Below are 6,000 nucleotides of genomic sequence, written 5' to 3'. Positions count from 1 at the left end.
AGCTTGGAATGTCTCCGATGAGATGTAATCCTCTTTTCACCGTAATAGTACTTTGTTTGGTCTTGTACTAAACCCTGTATGGTGTGTATGACGATGGAATAAAAGAAGCAGTTTCTGTATCTACCATGTCATACGGATGATCATCTTGCATTCCGAGTTATTTCTTACATTATGAATCCTATGTCGGAATTTTACCATCCTGACTAAAACATTGTCTTGATTTCCTAGGATGGTCAACACGCGCGCTAACCCTGCTTCTCAAGAGCAGGCCGAAGGCAGTGAAGCCAGGGATGTAAATCTGCCTCATCCTCCTTCACTAGCCGAGGTGATGATGGAAGCTGAGAGAAACAAGCGGGAGACGAACCGTTTGTTGGAGCGTATTGAACAGAATACAGCACACCATCAGAGGGCTAACGTGGTGTCACTCAGTGATTTTATCAAATTGCATCCACCCACGTTCCACCACTCCGTCGAGCCTCTCGACGCTGATGACTGGCTTCGCAGTATCTCCCATAAACTGCGTTCCGCGCTGGTAGCGGAGGCTGACAAGGTCACCTTTGCTGCATATCATCTTGAAGGCCCCGCCAGTCTATGGTGGGAGAATTATGGAGCTATGCGCCCAGCGGGCCATGTCACTACTTGGGCTGAGTTCAGCGAGGCTTTCCGTGAACATCACATTCCGGAGGGTCTCATGGACCGTAAACGTGAAGAATTTTGCAGTTTCACCCAAGGCCGACTTTCTGTGGATGCCTATAGCAGGGAGTTTGGTAATCTCGCCCGATATGCAACTGAGGAAGTGTCTACTGACGCCAAGAAGCAAGCAAGGTTCCGTAAGGGCCTTAGTCCTGAGCTTCGCCGTGACCTCCGTCTGCATGAGTGCACATCTTTTTCGAAACTTGTCAACAAAGCCATCAGTGCTGAAACTGGTCAGACTGACTATGACGCAACACGCAAGCATGGACGTGACACGGGTTCCTCATCCGGTGCTGGTCCTCAGAAGCGCCGCGTGTGGGTACCCAACACCGCCCTGCCACCCAGGTTCACACCGAGGCCATCCTTCCAGGCGCCTCGCCCCGTTCAACAGTCTGCTCCAGCCAAGCCCTATGGGGGTCCAACTAACAATGCTCCTCCACGTACCAGTTCCGTGACTTGTTTCAAGTGTGGGGAATCTGGTCACTATATGCGTGAGTGTCCCCAGACCAACCCCAATCAATCTGCTAAAGCTGTTGGCCGTGGCAAGCCGACAGGGAAAGTGTTTCATGCTAAACCGGTCACCGCTTCGCGTGGCCATGTCAACTGTATCTCTGCCGAAGAAGCTCAAGAGGATCCCAACGTCGTTCTCGGTACGCTTCTTGTTAACTGCCACCCGGCATCTGTTCTTTTCGATACAGGAGCCTCTCATTCTTTTATATCTGAAAATTATGCTCGCTTGCATAACATCGCATTCGGTGATATGCCAACCTCTATGGTAATCCAAACTCCGGGATCCAAATGGCAAACTTCTAGAGTAAGCCATGGGAACGAAATCCAAGTCGACAGACTTGTTTTCCTTGCATCTTTGATAGCCCTTAAATCTTCAGATATTAATATCATTCTGGGTATGGACTGGATGTCGGCTCATCATGCCCAAATCGATTGCTTCTCTAGGACTGTTCAACTCACCCATCCTTCGGGGAAGATAGTCAATGTCTTGACCCGAATAGCCAAGCGACAATTATATTCTCTTAACGCCAGCCCTTTGCCAGACCTTGAGGACGTTCCGGTAGTCCGTGACTTCCCGGATGTCTTTCCAGAGGAATTGCCAGGTGTTCCACCTGACAGGGATGTTGAGTTTGTAATAGACCTCATTCCAGGAACCGTTCCGATTGCTAGAAGACCTTATAAGATGGCACCCCTAGAACTAGCCGAACTTAAGAAACAACTCGATGAGTCCTTGAAAAAGGGTTTCATCCGACCTAGCTCTTCTCCGTGGGCTTGCCCCGTCCTATTCGTCAAGAAGAAGGATGGTACGGACCGGATGGTTGTAGATTACCGACCTGTCAACTTGGTCACAATCAAGAACAAATATCCACTTCCCAGGATCAACGACCTGTACGATCAGCTCGCTGGATCCTCAGTCTTCTCCAAAATGGATTTGAGGTTGGGCTACCATCAAATCAAAATCAGAAACGGGGACATTCCTAAAACGGCCTTTGTTACTCGTTATGGCCAATACGAGTACACCGTCATGTCCTTCGGTTTAACCAACGCTCCAGCCACCTTTTCTCGGTTAATGAACTCAATCTTCATGGAGTATTTGGATAAATTCGTCGTGGTTTACCTCGATGATATACTCATCTACTCCAAGAACGAGGAAGAACATGCCGAACATCTAAGGCTAGTGTTGCAGAAACTTCGAGAGCATCGCCTTTATGCCAAATTTTCTAAATGTGAATTCTGGTTGTCAGAAGTGACCTATCTGGGTCATGTAATATCTGGTAAAGGTATTGCTGTTAACCCTGAGCGAGTTCAAGCCGTCCTTAATTGGACTCCACCTGAATCGGTCAAGCAAGTTCGGAGCTTTCTGGGCTTAGCGAGCTATTGTCGTCGCTTTGTCGAGAACTTCTCCAAGGTTGCTAAACCCCTAACCGAACTCCTCAAGAAAGATAAGAAGTTCGAATGGACTCCACAATGTGAGCACAGCTTTCAGGAACTGAAAAGACGCCTGACTTCTGCTCCCGTACTGGTACCGCCAGACTTCTCTAAGGACTTTGTTATCTACTGCGACGCCTCGCGACAAGGACTAGGTTGCATTCTCATGCAAGATCGACACGTAATTGCCTACGCTTCACGGCAATTGCACCCACATGAGGAGAATTATCCTACTCATGATCTAGAGCTTGCAGCCGTAGTCTATGCACTTAAGACCTGGCGACATTACCTCCTCGGTAATCGTTGCGAAATATTCACTGATCACCAAAGTCTGAAGTATATTTTCACCCAACCGGATTTGAATCTCAGGCAGAGACGTTGGGTTGAATTGATCACAGACTTCGACTTAGGAATAACCTACACCCCAGGGAAAGCCAACGTCATGGCTGATGCGCTAAGTCGTAAATCTTATTGTAACAATCTGATGTTACAACAAAGTCAACCGCTTCTCCATGAGGAATTTCGGAAGCTTAACCTTCACATTGTTCCTCAAGGATTTCTCTCCACCTTGGTGGCGAAACCTACTCTTACGGATCAAATCATTGCTGCCCAGAAGCGAGATAAGGGAATAGCTAAGATCAAGGAGAACATTGCTAGCGGAGGTGCTAGTTGTTTCTCCACAAATGATCATGGTGTTGTGTACTTTGAGAACCGTCTAGTGGTTCCCAAGAACCAGCATCTACGGCAGTTGATCCTTAAGGAGGCTCATGAATCTCCTCTCACTATTCATCCCGGTAGTACTAAGATGTATCAGGACCTACGCCAGAGGTTCTGGTGGACTAGGATGAAGAGAGAAATTGCTCAGTATATTGCTAATTGCGACGTCTGTCGTCGTGTAAAAGCAGAGCATCAACGGCCTGCTGGCACCCTTCAACCCCTATCTATTCCTGAATGGAAATGGGATAAAATTGGTATGGATTTCATTACCGGTTTTCCCAGGACCAAGAGAGGGAATAATGCTATTTTCGTCGTGGTCGATCGTCTTTCCAAAGTAGCCCATTTCTTACCTGTTCGTGAGAGTATAACCGCTAGTCAACTGGCAGACTTATACATCTCCCGAATAGTGTCTCTTCATGGTGTTCCTTTGGAAATTAACTCGGATCGAGGAAGTCTTTTCACCTCTCGATTTTGGGAAAGTTTCCAAAATGCTATGGGAACTCGTCTCTCCTTTAGCACCGCTTTCCACCCTCAGTCGAGTGGTCAAGTGGAACGCGTCAACCAAATTCTAGAAGACATGCTTCGAGCCTCTGTTATCTCATTCGGAATGGACTGGGAGAAGTGCCTTCCATTTGCCGAATTCGCTTATAACAACAGCTATCAATCTAGCTTGGGTAAAGCCCCTTTTGAAGTTCTCTATGGACGACGATGTCGAACACCCCTTAACTGGTCAGAGACCGGGGAAAGACAATTCTTTGGCCCGGATATGATTCAGGAAGCAGAAGAGCAAGTTCGTATCGTTCGTGAAAAGTTGAAAACAGCCCAATCTCGTCAAAAGAGTCAATATGACCGAAAACATAAGGCTATGACTTTCGAGGTTGACGAGAAGGCTTATCTTCGGGTCACCCCTCTGAAGGGAACCCATCGTTTCGGTATCAAAGGCAAATTGGCTCCTCGTTACATTGGACCTTTTCGCATTCTTGCCAAACGAGGAGAAGTTGCCTACCAGTTGGAACTACCTCCGCACCTCTCCAGAGTTCACGATGTCTTCCACGTTTCTCAACTCAGGCGTTGCTTCTCGGATCCTATCCGTGAAGTGGACCACGAAACGCTTGATCTCCAAGATAATCTTACATATCGAGAGTACCCCGTTCGTATCCTCGATCAGGCCGAACGTACCACCCGACGTCATAATATCAAGTTTCTCAAGGTTCAATGGTCGCACCATTCTGAGGATGAAGCAACTTGGGAAAGGGAGGATCGTCTTCGACTCGAGTACCCCGCCTTCTTCCCGGAGGAACCCAAATCTCGGGACGAGATTCTTTTGAGTGGGGGTGAGTTGTCACAACCTAGCTAGTCATGCATTAGAGTGTTGCATCATGTTTACTCTTTCATCAGAAACTTGAAATGGGGATGACAGAACCCCCAGTCCCCTCTGAAACCAACTAGGGTTTACTAAAATAATTTTCAATGAACCTGAAATGCCCTTCTAAAATGCCCATCATTTTTGTCTTGGTTCAGAACCTCTGCCAAAAGTGGTGCACATTTTCCTAGGCCATCTTAGGGTTTTTGAATTAATTCATAAATATTTGAATTTGGGCATTTAAAATAATATAAAATATTTAAATGCTCAAATATCTCCAAACTAAAATGTTTCATGTTGGAAATAATCCAACTATGGGCCAGGAATAGTTTGGTGATTTTTGAACTTGCCTAGGTATTTTATTTAATTCAACAAAGTTGCAGATATATTAAATAAAACAAAAACAGAAAAATATATAACAGGAGGAGCTTACCTGGGCTCCTCCACTGTGCGGCCCAGCCAGCTGGCTGGCCCAGCCGGCAGCCGGCCCAGCCCACCTCCCTCCTCTGTCGTCTTCGCCCCGACAGAGGGAGGGGAGTGTGGCCGGCGCGCGCGCACGGCCACCGCGCCACGCCACCTGCTCGCCTGCTTGCCTGGCCTCCCCTCCTCGCTCGACTCCCTGGACGACGCCACGCCCTCCCCCTGCTCTCTCTCACTCTCCCCCGGCTCTCCTCTCCTCTCCCTCGCTCTCTCTCTCGCCCGGCCGAACACCACACTCGCCGCCGTTCGCCATAGCCACCGTCTCCGACCACCCCTCGCTCCCCCGACTAGCTCAGGAGCTCCGCCACGACTCCCTCTTCCTCCCCACCGCTCCACAGCTCCCCGGAAGCCCTGCATCGCCGCCACGTCGCCGTTCCCCTCTTCGGGCTCCGACCACCGTCGCCGTCGAATTCGCCGTCTCCAGTGCGTCCCCGAGCCCGCTTCGACGCCCACTACAACCGCGGTGAGCTACGCCACCGTTTCCCCCTCTCCTTCCCCTCGTTCCCTCACCGTAGCCACCTCCCCACCACGGCCGAACCTCCGCCGTCGCCGAGCTCGCCGTCGACGCAGCTCCGGTGACCATTTGGTCACCCCGGCGAGTCCAACAAGTTCGCAAGACCCCGTAGAGCATCCCTAGCGCCTCGCTTTGCTCGACTTCGAGCTCCAGCACCGTTCCCGTGCACGACCGAACCCCGGCGGCCGCAGCCGAGCTCGCCGCCGTCGACTCCGGCCACCCCGACCCCAACGGGCTCCGCCAAGAGCTGCGGGTTGGCCTCAGCTCCACTCCGGTGGTCTCCGCAGTCCGTTTG

This window comes from Triticum aestivum, chromosome 6B, assembly GCF_018294505.1.
Source record: "Triticum aestivum cultivar Chinese Spring chromosome 6B, IWGSC CS RefSeq v2.1, whole genome shotgun sequence".
Classification (NCBI taxonomy): Eukaryota; Viridiplantae; Streptophyta; class Magnoliopsida; order Poales; family Poaceae; genus Triticum; species Triticum aestivum.
The sequence above is the reverse complement of the archived record's forward strand: the minus strand, read 5'-3'. Positions refer to the sequence as shown.